At 39.7% G+C, this 17,361-nt stretch overlaps 3 pseudogenes; all 3 read left to right on the forward strand.

The window, feature by feature from the left end:
* The first annotated feature begins 936 nt into the window (after positions 1-936).
* Positions 937-1,860, forward strand: LOC117259177 (odorant receptor 131-2 pseudogene; annotated as a pseudogene).
* A 3,764-nt stretch (positions 1,861-5,624) lies between these two features.
* LOC144462672 (odorant receptor 131-2 pseudogene) lies at positions 5,625-6,566 on the forward strand (annotated as a pseudogene).
* Positions 6,567-12,617: 6,051 nt separating this feature from the next.
* On the forward strand, positions 12,618-13,541 carry LOC144462673 (odorant receptor 131-2 pseudogene; annotated as a pseudogene).
* Positions 13,542-17,361: the final 3,820 nt, after the last annotated feature.

A 17,361-nucleotide genomic window follows, 5' to 3' on the forward strand; every position in this document is an offset into this window, starting at 1 on the left:
TGTTGTGACATGTTGCATCGTGGGTTAAGTTGCATATGCAATTAGTGATCTCCTGCCTGTGTAGATATCAGAAAGTCAAAAGTAATGTGTGCTACTGTTAATAAGGAGCAGTTCCTGGTTCAGAGGTCATTCTCTCTGCTGCGTACTTGTTAGCAAGAAACCTCAGCTCACTACAATATTGACACAAATGGGATTACACCGGAGTTAGCTGAAAGCCCTGTGTGGCTCACAAAGATGCCAGAAGGTGGCCTTAGTGTCTGTATCACACACCGGGGGGCGTGTAAAAGTGTCTACTTTGACAACCTAATGAGAACGGACTGTGATGACACTGGTGAGAAAAGTTTCATTTGCTGTTACTTTTGGATGGTGTAATCTTGAAAGTCATAGTGCACAGCCCTCTCTCAGAAGGCTGCAGTGAGCTCCACAGAAGACATTCATTGTTTGAACACCATGGAGGGTATGGTGACCTGCTGTATTTAAACCAGCATCTTTTTTAGAAGCTTGACATTGAATTTTTATCATTTTGTAAAAAAGCAAATTTTCTATTGACAGATGAAATTCAAAATGATTTTGATCTGACTTATATCAGTACCTTAAAAACATGTCTGTTTACTTAGAAAACAGATATGTCTACCTATGAGATGATCGGTAAAGATGATTAACATGTCAGTTGATATCTCTGTGTCCTATCCTTGCTCTGTGTGCATTGATGTGTTTATGCTGAGTGGATGAACATAAGATGTGACATGACGTGGTTTAAAGGTTGCATGACAGCCTGTGTTACAGACTGCCAAGAAAAATTTGCATGTCCTTTTCTTTTTTTCCTCATGATTATTTAATCTTTTAATTTTGAATGTTGTTTGTACATCTGTAATGCACTGTTTGTTCTAATGCTGAAAAAGCAATAAAAAGATAAATCATAAAAAGAAAACAGATATGGCTGATAACAGCTCATTGATTGGTGGTGAGTTTTTACAGCGGCAGATCAATGACCGGGTCGTTATTGTGCAGCTCCTAGTGATGATTTTTCTTTGCATCAACCTTTTGCTCATTGTGACCTTTTTTAAAAAGGAGTTCTTCTACACAACTACACGTTACATCTTATATGCTGTCACACTACTGTCTGATAGCTTTATATTATTAATGTCTGATGTCCTTCTCATCTTACAGTATTTTCAAATTACCATGCATGTTTGGTTATGCATCATCATCTCTGCTGTGGTACTTCTGTATATGATAATCACACCAGTTACTCTGACAGCAATGACCCTGGAGCGCTATGTGGCCATATGCATGCCCCTGCGCCATGGAGAGTTGTGCTCCACACGCAGTGCTATACACTGTATCCTCATCATTCACGGCCTCAGCTCTGTACCCTGTATTGTTGTCCTCTCCAACTTCTTTGCATCAGCCTCTCTTAGCTTGTATGAACAACACAGTCTATGCTCTGTGGAGATATTCATGTTGTTCAGATGGCATGATCATATGAGGTCAGCTGTACATCAGATTTACTTCTTGATTATGTGTATTCCTATTGTATTCTCCTATGTTAAAATAATTAAAGTAGCCAAAATTGCATCAGGAGAGAATAAAAAGTCAACACGGAAAGGGCTCAGAACAGTAATTCTTCATGCTTTCCAGCTGCTGCTCTGTCTCATCCAGCTGTGGTGTCCATTCATAGAAGCTGCTGTACTTCAGATTAATTTCAGGTTATTTATCAATGTCAGGTACTTTACCTACATAATGTTTAGTCTCGCTCCACGATGTCTCAGTCCTCTCATTTATGGCCTCAGGGATGAAAAGTTTTTTCTTGAACTGAAAAAGTATGCTTTCTTTGGTTTGTATAACAAAAAGTACTGAGAATGGCTTTAATCTAGTTTCTACGTAAGATTTAAAATGTTTTGTGACTGTGATTTTACTGCTGTGATGAATACAATGTCAACAAACCATTAACCCTGAGGTATGAAAAACTTAAACTACAGCTTAAACTGAACACCTTTTTTAAGTTCTTGCATTTGCATATTTTACATGACTGGATTTAACAGGTCTTTGCCCCCTAAATGCTACTTATTATAGATCTGTGTAGCAAATAACCCTGTTATAAATGAATATGTTACACATACTATGAGGACAACTGTTTTACCAATAAATACTTACAGTTTATACACTGTGACCTTGGCCTATACTATATAAGTTGTGTTTTGCTTTTTAAATCCAATTTATGGTTTCTCAGTTCTCACCACTTATCTCGTCATCTGACTCATACCGTGGTCAAGATTTCCAAAAACATACACACAACACTATAAAAGACACCAGCTCTGTAACAATAATATTTGGCCTGTTTTTCTTCTAAATCATGTTTGGTACCAATATATTCTCCAATGTTCTGATAAGACCACAGCATTTTCCCACAAAAATACAGCGCAGTGCTTCATCAGTGGATTGATCTTAACATATAAGCCATGCAGGTTTCCATTCACTTGTAGTGCAAATTATAACTGCTTTTACAGAACATCTGCAAAAGAAAATTCAAATGAATGTGTGTTTTCATCCATTGTCTTTATATGAATAGAAGAAGTTGAGCACATCAAGACAATGGATAAGGTTTTGGCGGTATGACTGTATTATTGTATTCCAGGGTATAGTTTGACTGAAAGATATATGAGTGCCCAGCCTTCTGTTTCCCCCAGGTTGCCCTCTAGCAGCGTTAACTATGTTAGCTCTGATAGCACCGTCAACAGTTTTAGCACGGCTAGTGGTGCCAACATAGTTTACAATGCTGAAGTAGCCTGGTTCCAGACCATAGACCCCGCCCACTCAACTGAGTAGGCTTGCATCTCCGGTCTGGCATACTGCAAAGAATTTGCGATTTATCTCGTCCAAATGATGGAAGGACAAATGAACGCTGGGGGTGGGGGCGGGTCTAGTGATTAGCCAATCAGCACCAAGCTGATGTCAAGCTGTGCACCAGTGGGTAACTGGTGAGGATAGCAACAATGGCAACTGCTACAGATCCTACAGACCACATAAACGATGCTATCGAGGTATTTCGCCACTACTCGCGTTAATGGAGGACCAAATTAAGGAAGCTGCTAATCTGGATTTAACGGCGATGCAGCTGGGCGTGCACGAGACATTTTAAACGGGCAATGCTCGCTTGTTTTCGGCACCCCTGAGGCATGGATACTAATGACGTCAGATTCTGGGTGAGTCGTTGATCTCTACTGATTGGTTAGGGAAAAATCAAATTCTCTCCCCCTTGTAAATCGTCTTCAGTGGAGGCGATGTCAGACTGAAGTTTCTGGGAGCTTCAGTCTGACACTCAGGCTGGCACTCAGTGGCTCAGGCCACTTCTGGACTTGTTTGCCCACATATTTGTACTGAAGTAGTGTTTACAGTAATGCTCATTTGGAATGCCCTTTGACGTCATTTTTAGCTAGCCTGTTGTGCAGTAAATTATGAATATGAATCTTGAGATTTCAATGAATCCATTGATACCAAATACATCATGCTGGCTTACTGGGAAAGGGGTGAAAAGTTGTTGCAAAGTTGAAATGTTTTACCGTGAAGTGACCATCGACGTCATTTTTAGCTAGCCTGTTGTGCAGTAATTTATGGTGAAATAACATGCTGCATAAGAGAAACAAATGCAACAGTGACACTTTTGACAATCTAGCGGACTGAGTTTTTAAGCTAGCGTGAAACCAGCGGTATCATATATATCTTGAGATTTCAATGAATCCATTGATACCAAATACATCATGCTGGCTTACCGGGAATGGGGTGAAAAGTTATTCCAAAGTTGAACTGTTTTACCGCGAAGTGACCATCGCCTGCGTGTCTTCTTTGGTTTTATTGGTAGAGTTTTGATGCATACCCATACAAATTTATTTGCGGCAACTATCAAATAATTCATATTCACATAATAATAAGTGGATGAGACCTTACATTGCACTTAACTGAAAGGCTGTTTATTTAAAGTAATGTAACATAATGTATCATTTTGTCTGGGAAATTTTCAGTTATCTACATGGCAATTCTCACTTTCCTGCATTCAAATAGGCTACATTAATTTAAGTTCATCAGTCATTAATTATTTGCAAGCCTTTAATTGTTAGTGTTCAGACAGTCTTGGTCCATGTTACTATCAAAAAGTACATGGACCAGTCTTAAATCTTGAAAAATGTTTTCATTACTTCAAAGAATGTACGACATATTCAAGTTTTTGGCTTTTGATACGCAGACATATTTTAATTAAATGGTTCAAACATAGGCTACATAAGCCACCAACATAGGCTCTTAGCCCTAGCCCTTAAAATCATATGAGCATTTTCAGCAGATAAATGTGAAAACAGCCTTCGAGTGTCAAGCTCTGCACATACATCATTCTGCACAGTGAGGCTCAAACATTCATCTGTAGGAACAAGAAGAAAACACATTTTGAGTGGAGGAGGATTAAGCTATTGTAAACCATGGTTTTAAAACCTTACAACCTGCACCTGACCCCCTATAAGAGCCAACCCATCCCACAGCACCGCTGTCCGAGGTGCTGAACAGGTACTGTAGGCCAGATGCTGCAGAAAAATCCGTATTAACAAAATAAAATATAAAAATAAAATAAAATAAATCCAATTAAACGACATATTTGCTGCCACAGAGTAATTCTGTGAACTGACAAGGAATGACCAGTGTGTGCGTGTGTATGTGTGTGTTTCTGTAAGTTATTTCTAACTTACTCAGAATGTTGCTCTGTCACTTTCTGACCGGCCCCACCCGACCTGCGGGTTGCTTGTCAACACGCGCATCACTATTGGCAGATGTGTAAGTAAACAAACAAACAACAACAACCACAAAGATCATTATTCAGTCTCATATTACATTTGTGGGAAGTTATTACAGTTTAGATTTTCACCTTCCCACATAGGTAATAATTTCCTGCAAATGTAATAGTTATTACATTTGGGGAAAATTGTGTGTTACGTTTGTAGTAGGCAGCTGCTATTACGTTTGTGGGAAATTTATTGCATTTGCGGGATTATTACATTCAAAGCTGCAGATTTGTATTATGTTTGTGGGCTGTTATTACGTTTGCGGGTGTAATATAGCGTGTAAAAGTGTTGGTATTTGACAACCTAATGAGAACGGACTGTGATGACACTGGTGAGCAAAGTTTCATTTGCTGTTATTTTTGGACGGTGTAATCTTTAAATTCACAGTGCACAGCCCTCTCTCAGAAGGCTGCAGTGAGCTCCACAGAAGACATTCGTTGTTTGAACACCATGGAGGGTGTGGTGACCTGCTGTATTTAAACCGGCATCTTTTTTAGAAGCTTGACATTGAATTTATATAATTTTTTAAAAATCAAATTTTCTATTGACAGATGAATACAAAATGACATTTGAACTGACGTATGTCAGTACCTTAAAAACGTGTGTGTTTACTTAGAAAACAAATGTGGCCCAGCCTGTGTTACAGACTGCCAAGATAAATGTGCATGTCCTTTCCTTTTTAACTTGTTATTATTTGATCTTTTAATTTTGAATGTTGTTTGTACATCTGTAATGCACTGTTTGTTCAAATGCTGAAAAAGCAATAAAAAGATAAATCATAAAAAGAAAACAGATATGGCCTATAATAACTCATCGATTGGTGGTGAGTCTTTACAGCTGCAGTACAGTTACCGGGTCATTATTGTGCAGCTCCTAGTGATGATTTTTCTTTGCATCAACCTTTTGCTCATCGTGACCTTTTTTAAAAAGGAGTTTTTCTACACAACTGCACGTTACATCTTATATGCTGTCACACTACTGTCTGATAGCTTTGTATTACTCATGTCTGATGTCCTTGTTATCTTGACCTTTTTTCAAATTACCATGCATGTTTGGTTATGCATCATCATCACTGTTCTGGTATTTATGTATATGATGCTCACACCAGTTACTCTGACAGCAATGACCCTGGAGCGCTATGTGGCCATATGCATGCCCCTGCGCCATGGAGAGTTGTGCTCCACAAGAAGTGCTATAAACTGTATCCTCATCATTCACGGCCTCAGCTCTGTACCCTGTATTGTTGTCTTCTCCAACTTCTTTGCATCAGCTTCTCTAAGCTTTTATGAACAACACAGTGTATGCTCTGTGGAGATATTCATGTTGTTCAGATGGCAGGATCATATTAGGTCAGCTGTACATCAGATTTACTTCTTGATTATGTGTATTCCTATTGTATTCTCCTATGTTAAAATAATGAAAGTGGCCAAAACTGCATCAGGAGAGAATAGAAAGTCAACATGGAAAGGGCTCAGAACAGTAATTCTTCATGCTTTCCAGCTGCTGCTCTGTCTCATCCAGCTGTGGTGTCCATTCATAGAAGCTGCTGTACTTCAGATTAATTTCAGGTTATTTATCAATGTCAGGTATTCTAACTACATAATGTTTAGTCTCGTTCCACGATGTCTCAGTCCTCTCATTTATGGCCTCAGGGATGAAAAGTTTTTTCTTGAACTGAAAAAGTATGCTTTCTTTGGCTTGTATAACAAAAAAGTACTGAGAATGGCCTTAATCTAGTTTCTATGTACCTAAGATTTAAAATGTTTTGTGACTGTGATTTTACTGCTATGATGAATACAATGTCAACAAACCATTAACCCTGAGGTATGAAAAACTTAAACTACAGCTTAAACTGAACACCGTTTTTTAGTTCTTGCATTTGCATATTTTACATGACTGGATTTAACAGGTCTTTGCCCCATAAATGCAGCTTATTATAGATCTGTGTAGCAAATAACCCTGTTATAAATGAATATGTTACACGTACTAAAAGAACAACTGTTTCATCGATAAATACTTACAGTTTATACACTGTGACCTTGGCCTATACTATATAAGTTGTGTTTTGCATTTTTAAATCCAATTTATGGTTTCACAGTTCTCACCACTTATCTCGTCATCTGACTCATACCGTGGTCAAGATTTCCAACAACATACACACAACACTATAAAAGACACCAGCTCTGTAACAATACTATTTGGCCTGTTTTTCTTCTAAATCATGTTTGGTACCAATATATTCTCCAATGTTCTGATAAGATCACAGCATTTTCCCACAAAAATACAGCGCAGTGCTTCATCAGTGGATTGATCTTAACACATAAGCCAAGCAGGTTTCCATTCACTTGTAGTGCAGTTTATAACTGCTTTTACAGAACATCTGCAAAAGAAAATTCAAATGAATGTGTGTTTTCATCCATTGTCTTTATATGAATATAAGAAGTTGAGCACATCAAGACCATGGATAAGGTTTTGGCAGTATGACTGTATTATGGTATACCAGGGTATAGTTTGACTGAAAGATATAAGAGTGCCCAGCCTTCTGTTTCCCCCAGGTTGCCCTCTAGCAGCGTTAACTATGTTAGCTCTGATAGCACCGTCAACAGTTTTAGCACGGCTAGTGGTGCCAACATAGTTTACAATGCTGAAGTAGCCTGGTTCCAGACCATAGACCCCGCCCACTCAACTGAGTAGGCTTGCATCTCTGGTCTGGTATACTGCAATGAATTTGTGATTTATCTCATCCAAACAATGGAAGGACAAATGAACGCTGGGGGTGGGGGCGGGGGCGGGTCTAGTGATTAGCCAATCAGCGCCAAGCTGATGTCAAGCTGTGCACCAGTGGGTAACTGGTGAGGATAGCAACAATGGCAACTGCTACAGATCCTACAGACCACATAAACGATGCTATCGAGGTATTTCGCCACTACTCGCGTTAATGGAGGACCAAATTAAGGAAGCTGCTAATCTGGATTTAACGGCGATGCAGCTGGGCGTGCACGACGATGGAGACATTTTAAACGGGCAATGCTCGCTTGTTTTTGGCACTCCTGAGGCATGGATACTAATGACGTCAGATTCTGGGTGAGTCGTTAATCTCTACTGATTGGTTAGGGAAAAATCAAATTCCCTCCCCCTTGTAAATCGCCTTCAATGGAGGCGATGTCAGACTGAAGGTTCTGGGAGCTTCAGTCTGACACTCAGGCTAATGCTGAAGGGGTTTTGTGGCTTTAATTAAAGTTGCTTACTCACTGGAGCTTCCTGGGGGAAGACTGCCATTACCAGTGGTGACCGCGAGCAAGTGGCATTGCTAGCAAGCTCCTGTCCAACCTAGCTGGTGCACAGTGCAGAGCAGACAAGGATAATGTAAACTAACCAGTGGAGACTGGAAGGTGGGCAGTGGGCACTATCTGTCCATATGCTAACGCAGAGACAGCCATGGCCAGAGACATTATGTTTTTTGTGTTGTCCAACCAGTCAGCTGTCTGTCCCATTCTTGTGAACGCTATATATCAAGAACACCTTGAAGGAACATCTTCATATTTGGAACAAACGTCCACCTGGACTCAATGATAAACTGAATAGATTTTGATGGTCAAAGGTCAAAGTCACAGTGACCTTACGTTCATCTCATTGTCATAAACACGTTATCTCAAGAGGGCCTTAATGGAATTTCCTCAAATTTGGCAAAACATACACTTGGATTCAATGATGAAATATTTTAGTGTCAAAGGTCAAGGTCACTGTGACCTCGTCCATTCCATTCTCATGAATGTTATATCTCATGAAATGACTTGAAGGAATTTCCTTAAATTTGCCAAACATGTCCCCTTGGACTCAAGATGAACTGATTTGCATTTTGTAGTTCAAGCTCAAAGGTCAAGGCCACTGTGACCTCACAAAACATGTTTTTGGTCATAACTCAATCAATCAATCAATCAATCAATCAATTTTATTTATAAAGCCCAATATCACAAATCACAATTTGCCTCACAGGGCTTTACAGCATACGACATCCCTCTGTCCTTTGGACCCTCACAGCTGATCAGGAGAAACTCCCCAAAAAACCCTTTAACGGGGAAAAAAAAACAGTAGAAACCTCAGGAAGAGCAACTGAGGAGGATCCCTCTTCCAGGACGGACAGACAAGCAATAGATGTCGTACAGAACAGATCAACATAATAAATTAACAGTAAACCGTATGACACAATGAGACAGACAGAGAGAGAGAGACAGAGACAGAGACAGAGAGAGATGCAGGACAGACGGTAATGACAGTAGCTTACAACAACATTAATGAAAGTAATAATATTATAATTAATAATAATATATTAATATCTGATAGTATACATGTGTAACAATAATCATATGTGTATAATAACAGTAGAGTTATGACTAATGATAACAGCAGCAGCAGGGGGCATCTGGCAGGACCACGGCAGCAGCACAACCACACATGTCACACTATCCAGGCGCCGCTGCAATACGAGTTAACCTGAGAGACAGTGGAGCACAAAGGCTCTGGAGAAGAAGCTGAGTTAGTGACATCCAGAATGGCCGAGTTAGCAAGATGCAGTAATCGGACACGAGAGAGAGAGAGAGAGAGAGAGAGAGAGGGAGAGAGAAGGAGAGAAGGTGCCCGGTGTATTAAAGGGGGTCCTCCGGCAGACTAGGCCTAAGTCAGCCTAACTAGGGGCTGGTACAAGGCAAGCCTGAGCCAGCCCTAACTATAAGCTTTATCAAAGAGGAAAGTCTTAAGTCTAGTCTTAAATGTGGAGACGGTGTCTGCCTCCCAGACCGCAACAGCAAGATGATTCCACAGGAGAGGAGCCTGATAGCTGAAGGCTCTGGCTCCTGATCTACTTTTGGAGACTTTAGGGACCACGAGTAACCCTGCATTCTCCGAGCGCAGAGTTCTGGTGGCATAATATGGCACTATGAGCTCTCTAAGATATGACAGAGCTTGACCATTTAGAGCTTTATAAGTTAACAGTAGGATTTTAAATTCAATTCTGGATTTTACAGGGAGACAGTGCAGACAAGCTAAAACAGGAGAAATATGATCTTGTTTATTAGTTCCTGTTAGTACACGTGCTGCTGCATTCTGAATTAGCTGGAGAGTTTTTAAGGACTTACTAGAGCTACCAGATAATAGAGAGTTACAGTAATCCAGCCTTGAGGTAACAATAGCGTGGACCAATTTTTCTGCATCTTTTCGGGTCAGGATAGGCCTAATTTTCGCAATATTACTCAGATGAAAAAATGCAGTCTGTGAGGTTTGTTTTAAATGAGAATTAAAAGACAAATCTTGATCAAATGTTACTCTGAGGTTTCTTACGGTAGTGCTAGAGACCAGAGCAATGCCATCTACAGAAACTATGTCATCAGAGAAAGAGTCTCTGAGTTGTTTCGGGCCAAGAACAATAACTTCAGTTTTGTCTGAATTTAACATCAGGAAATTGGTGCTCATCCAGGTTTTTATGTCTTTAAGGCAATTATGAAATTTAGTTAATTGATTACTTTCTTCTGGCTTCATAGATAAATACAACTGTGTATCATCCGCATAACAATGGAAATTTACCGAGTGATTTCTAATGATGTTACCTAAAGGAAGCATATATAGAATAAATAGGATTGGTCTGAGCACAGAACCTTGCGGAACTCCAAAACAAACTTTAGTACCTAAGGATGACTCATTATGAACGTGAACAAACTGAAAACGATCAGATAAATAAGATTTAAACCAGCTTAGTGCAGAACCTTTTAGGCCAATTAAGTGTTCCAGTCTCTGTAGCAGAATTTGATGGTCAATTGTGTCAAACGCTGCACTAAGATCTAATAAAACAAGTACAGAGACGAGTCCTTTGTCTGAAGCAATCAGAAGGTCATTTGTAATTTTAACTAGTGCTGTCTCAGTGCTATGATGCACTCTAAATCCTGACTGAAATTCCTCAAATAAATTATTATCATGGAGAAAATTACACAGCTGGTCTGCGACTACTTTCTCAAGGATCTTTGAAAGAAAGGGAAGATTAGATGTTGGTCTATAGTTGGCTAACACCTCTAGATCCAGGGTGGGTTTTTTTTTCGGAGAGGTTTAATTACAGCTACCTTAAAAGACTGTGGTACATAGCCTGTTAATAAGGATATACTGATCATATCTAATATATGAGTGTTAACTAAAGGTAAGACCTCCTTAAGTAGCCTAGTTGGGATGGGGTCTAAGGGACACGTTGATGATTTAGATGAAGAAATCACTGCGGTCAATTCTTGAAGAGAAATCGGGGAGAAGCAATCTAAATATATATTAGGTTTTACAGCTGTGTTTGAGGTTCGATAGGTACTATCTGAGGACAGGAGGTCATGAATTTTGCCTCTAATAGTTAGAATTTTGTCATTAAAAAAGCTCATAAAATCATTACTGCTAAGGGCTAAAGGAATACAAAGCTCAATAGAGCTTTGACTCTCAGTCAGCCTGGCTACAGTGCTGAAAAGAAACCTGGGGTTATTTTTGTTTTCTTCTATTAATGCTGAGTAATAGTTTGCTCTGGCATTGCGGAGGCCCCTCTTATATGTTTTGAGACTGTCTGCCCAGATTAAACGAGATTCAAGAATTCATATGCTTATTATGACATATTTCACAGAAATGTTAAATGAAATAAAATGATGAAGTGATCACAGTTTATATCCAAAAGGTCAAAGGTCAGCTTCACTGTAACATCATAGTGTTCTACTACAAAACACTTTGACCATTATTCAAGGTAAGCAGAACATCCTGTTTTGGGTTAGAGTAAGTACGAAATGTTGTGAATATGTCACGACATCAGTACATCACGGAGAGACGTAAGTTAAAAAAGTACTGACTCCATGTTACAACAGCACTGACTTTTGGGCTCAAACATGACACCAACAGTGGTCTCCTGGCTGCAGGTCTGTGTCACTTTGACCCATCCACACTGCTCCCACCTGCCCTAGACAGACTTTCTTACTCTTTATAATATGTCTGTTGCTTTGAGCATGAAATATTGACACAAATGGGATTATACTGGAGTTAGCTGAAAGACCGGTGTGGCTCACAAAGATGTCAAAATGGTGCCTTCAGTGTCTGGATCACACACCGAGAGGCGTGTAAAAGTGTTGGTATTTGACAACCTAATGAGAACGGACTGTGATGACACTGGTGAGAAAAGTTTCATCTGCTGTTATTTTTGGACGGTGTAATCTTTAAATTCACACTGCACAGCCCTCTCTCAGAAGGCTGCAGTGAGCTCCACAGAAGACATTCATTGTTTGAACACCATGGAGGGTGTGGTGACCTGCTGTATTTAAACCAGCATCTTTCTTAGAAGCTTGACATTGAATTTTTATCATTTTGTAAAAATTGAATTTTCTATTGACACTATTGGATCACAAAATGACATTTGAACTGACTTATGTCAGTACCTTAAAAACTTGTGTGTTTACTTAGAAAACAAATGTGGCCCTCTATCTGGAGATGATCGGTAAAGATGATTAACATGTCAGTTGATATCTCTGTGTCCTATCCTTGCTCTGTGTGCATTGATGTGTTTATGCTGAGTGGATGAACATAAGATGTGACATGACGTGGTTTAAAGGTTGCATGACAGCCTGTGTTACAGATTGCCAAGATAAATGTGCATGTCCTCTTCTTTTTTCCTTGTTATTATTTGATCTTTTAATTTTGAATGTTGTTTGTACATCTGTAATGCACTGTTTGTTCTAATGCTGAAAAAGCAATAAAAAGATAAATCATACAAAGAAAACAGATATGGCTGATAAGAGCTCATCGATTGGTGGTGAGTCTTTACAGCTGCAGTACAGTTACCGGGTCGTTATTGTGCAGCTCCTGGTGATGATTTTTCTTTGCATCAACCTTTTGCTCATCGTGACCTTTTTTAAAAAGGAGTTCTTCTACACAACTACACGTTACATCTTATATGCTGTCACACTACTGTCTGATAGCTTTATATTATTCATGTCTGATGTCCTTCTTATCTTGACCTTTTTTCAAATTACCATGCATGTTTGGTTATGCATCATCATCACTGTTCTGGTATTAATGTATATAATACTCACACCAGTTACTCTGACAGCAATGACCCTGGAGCGCTATGTGGCCATATGCATGCCCCTGCGTCATGGAGAGTTGTGCTCCACACGCAGTGCTATAAACTGTATCCTCATCATTCACAGCCTCAGCTCTGTACCCTGTATTGTTGTCTTCTCCAACTTCTTTGCATCAGCTTCTCTAAGCTTGTATGAACAACACAGTGTATGCTCTGTGGAGATATTCATTTTGTTCAGATGGCAGGATCATATTAGGTCAACTTTAAGTCAGTTGTACTTCTTGATTATGTGTATTACTATTGTATTCTCCTATGCTAAAATAATGAAAGTGGCCAAATCTGCATCAGGAGAGAATAAAAAGTCAACATGGAAAGGGCTCAGAACAGTAATTCTTCATGCTTTCCAGCTGCTGCTCTGTCTCATCCAGCTGTGGTGTCCATTCATAGAAGCTGCTGTACTTCAGATTAATTTCAGCTTATTTATCAGTGTCAGGTACTTTAACTACATAATGTTTAGTCTTGCTCCACGATGTCTCAGTCCTCTTATTTATGGCCTCAGGGATGAAAAGTTTTTTCTTGAACTGAAAAAGTATGCTTTCTTTGGCTTGTATAACAAAAAGTACTGAGAAAGGCTTTCATCTAGTTTGTGACTGTAATTTTACTGCTATGATGAATACAACAACAAACCATTAACCCTGAGATATGAAAAACTACAGCTTAAACTGAACACCTTTTTTAAGCTCTTGCATTTGCATATTTTACATGACTGGATTTAACAGGTCTTTGCCCCATAAATGCAGCTTATTATAGATCTGTGTAGCAAATAACCTTGTTATAAATGAATATGTTACACGTACTAAAAGGACAACTGTTTTACCAATAAATACTTACATTTTATACATTGTAACCTTGGCCTATACTATATAAACTGTGTTTTGCTTTTTAAATCCAATTTATGGTTTCACAGTTCTCACCACTTATCTCGTCATCTGACTCATACCATGGTCAAGATTTCCAAAAACATACACACAACACTATAAAAGATACCAGCTCTGTAACAATACTATTTGGCCTGTTTTTCTTCTAAATCATGTTTGGTACCAATATATTCTCCAATGTTCTGATAAGATCACAGCATTTTCCCACAAAAATACAGCGCAGTGCTTCATCAGTGGAGTGATCTTAACACATAAGCCATGCAGGTTTCCATTCACTTGTAGTGCAAATTATAACTGCTTTTACAGAACATCTGCAAAAGAAAATTCAAATGAATGTGTGTTTTCATCCATTGTCTTTATATGAATATAAGAAGTTGAGCACATCAAGACCATGGATAAGGTTTTGGCGGTATGACTGTATTATGGTATACCAGGGTATAGTTTGACTGAAAGATATAAGAGTGCCCAGCCTTCTGTTTCCCCCAGGTTGCCCTCTAGCAGTGTTAACTATGTTAGCTCTGATAGCACCGTCAGCAGTTTTAGCACAGCTAGTGGTGCCAACATAGTTTACAATGCTGAAGTAGCCTGGTTCCAGACCATAGACCCCGCCCACTCAACTGATTAGGCTTGCATCTCTGGTCTGGCATACTGCAATGAATTTGCAATTTATCTCATCCAAACGATGGAAGGACAAATGTATGGAGCTATATGTGTGTCTTTATTACATGCAAGAAAATAAATGATATGAGAGGTAAAAAAATGTTTGAGAGAAAAAAAAAAAATATTTGAGAGAAAAAGTTTTCACACTGATAGCAAAAAATAATATTTGAGACTAAAAAAGTTTTGAGAGAAAGTATTTTGTCATAGAATATAAAAAAATAATTTCAGAGTTAAAAAATGATTTCCAAGAAAAAAACTCTCTCAAAAAACTTTTTTTTACTCTCAAACTCTCAAATATTATTTTTTTGCTATCAGTGTGAAAACATTTTCTCTCAAAAAAAAAAATTGTTTCTCTCAAAAAAATTTTCTTCTCTCTTTCAAAACCTAAGTCTTTGCTCTCGTGTCAGAATTTTGCTCTCACTGTGAAAATAATGTCATGGTCGGGGCCACGTTCCTATTGGCCAGTCTCAATCGAATTGACAGCTAGGTGAGGATCGTCTTGGGATTCGAATTCAACTGAATCATTCATCCACCATGGTGGATTCACCGGCATAGATGCGCTGCGTTATTTGGGAGTGGAGACTCCAATGTTTGGGTAAGATGATGACACACACAATTGATGGGTAGCTAGATGAGGAAGTTGGTTATCAAAATCATTCCTATAATGAATCCTTTTTCTCACCTAACGTTATTTTACCGAGATTGTGTTATTAGTTGCACTAGTCAGCTAGTGTTAACTTTACATCTAGCTAGGTTATCCCATTAACGTTATTTTACTACGGTGCTTTTCTCTTCCAACATCCCATGTGTGGCAGGGTGAGCACTGCTACACCTCTGCCCTTAACTGGCATCAGCTGGGCTTAATTTCCAGTTGTCGGAGCCTAATTGCGCAGTGGTGGCACCTGCGTTATTTGGTCTTCCCCTCACGGGCGCGCTCACTTCTACCTGGCGTTTACCTGGCGAGGGCTGTGTGTGGCGTGCTCTGGTTGGCGTGCTTTGTGTGTGTCGTGCTCCGGTTTCTGTACCCAAACTTGGGACTCATAAGGTAGGCATGGGTGCTACAATGTTTGTGTACTGTCAAAGCGTATTATGATGTCACAGCTGCTGTGACTCTTCGCTTTACAGCGGCGTTGGCCGTTCCTGTTGTGTGCAGCTTCGGAGGGGACTTTGAAAAGCGTGGTGTCTGCTCTTCCTCACTGCGAAACGGTTTGAGCTGTGCGCTGTGCGTTAAGCTCCCTTCACTCCGGTAAGCTCGCTTTGTTTTTTTATTTCTACTTCTGCTAGTTCTGTTAACTTTATGTTAACAGGTTGTCCTGCTCTCTGTCCTGCTGTAGCTGAGGCCACAGCTTGTGGCTTCTTCTCCTCCTCTGCGCACTGTGTGGGGCCGCACTCCGTAGCCCGGTGACGTGGGCTGTCAGCTGGGCATCCTGAAGGACGGCTATCCACGGCCTCCAGCCCCGGTGCGGCCGCTCTGTTTTCCACTGCTGTTCTGCCGGTTTTCCACAGACTGATTAAAGCACACTGTAACGCGGCTGTGCATTCATGCGGCTTTGGACCTCTGTGTTATATTTGGAAGTCCGTCTCCTGTCCCCATATTTACCAGTGTACGAATCTGTGTGACCTGTTGTTAAGAGAAGTCTACAGGTTTGAGTGTATTCCCTGGGGTGCAATTCCACAGGTGGCGTTGTCGGTTCATTTCCCTCTCCTCTCCATTTGGCCACACATGCGTAACGTTAATGTATGCATATCCGCTCCCAAATAACGCAGCGCATCTATGCCGGTGAATCCACCATGGTGGATGAATGATTCAGTTGAATTTGACTCCCAAGACGATCCTCACCTAGCTGTCAATTCGATTGAGACTGGCCAATAGGAACGTGGCCCCGCCCATGACATTATTTTCACAGCGAAAGCAAAATCCTGACAAGAGAGCAAAGACTTAGGCTTTGAGAGAGAGAAGGAAAATGTTTTGAGAGAAACAATTTTTTTTTTTTGAGAGAGAGAGAGAAAATGTTTTCACACTGATAGCAAAAAATAGTATTTGAGAGTAAAAAAAAGGTTTTTGAGAGAGTTTTTTTTTTCTTGGAAATCATTTTTTAAATCTCAAATTATTTTTTTATATTCTATAACAAAATACTTTCTCTCAAAACTTTTTTTAGTCTCAAATATTATTATTTTTTGCTATCAGTGTGAAAACTTTTTCTCTCAAATATTCTTTTTTCTCTCAAACATTTTTTTTCCCCTCTCATATCATTTATTTTCTCGCATGTAATAAAGACACAAATATAGCTCCATATAAATGAACGCTGTGGGTGGGGGCAGGTCTAGCAATTAGCCAATCAGCAGCAAGCTGATGTCAAGCTGTGCACCAGTGGGTAACTGGTGAGGATAGCAACAATGGTGACCGCTACAGATCCTACAGACCACATTAACGATGCTATCGAGGTATTTCGCCACTACTCGCGTTAATGGAGGACGAAATTAAGGAAGCTGCTAATCTGGATTTAACGGCGATGCAGCTGGGCGTGCACGACAACGGAGACATTTTAAACGGGCAATGCTCGCTTGTTTTCGGCACCCCCGAGGCATGGATAGGGATGGGCAAACGATCAAAATTCATTATTCAATCATCAAAAAACTTAACGATCAATTATCGATTAATTGATAAACGAGTATTTCAAAAGAGAGAAAACAAAAGAGTGCAGTGCAGACTGTCAAGGCCAAAGAGGAAGAATGGCGCGCATGAGTAGTTCACCCCTGGGTGTTTAAAACTGTTGCCAGTTACAGGCTTCAGTTTTCAGCAAAACCTCCGTCTTTCAATGGCATAGTGTTTTCAGAGGCCTCAAGA

This window comes from Epinephelus lanceolatus, chromosome 4, assembly GCF_041903045.1.
Source record: "Epinephelus lanceolatus isolate andai-2023 chromosome 4, ASM4190304v1, whole genome shotgun sequence".
Lineage (NCBI taxonomy): Eukaryota > Metazoa > Chordata > Actinopteri > Perciformes > Serranidae > Epinephelus > Epinephelus lanceolatus.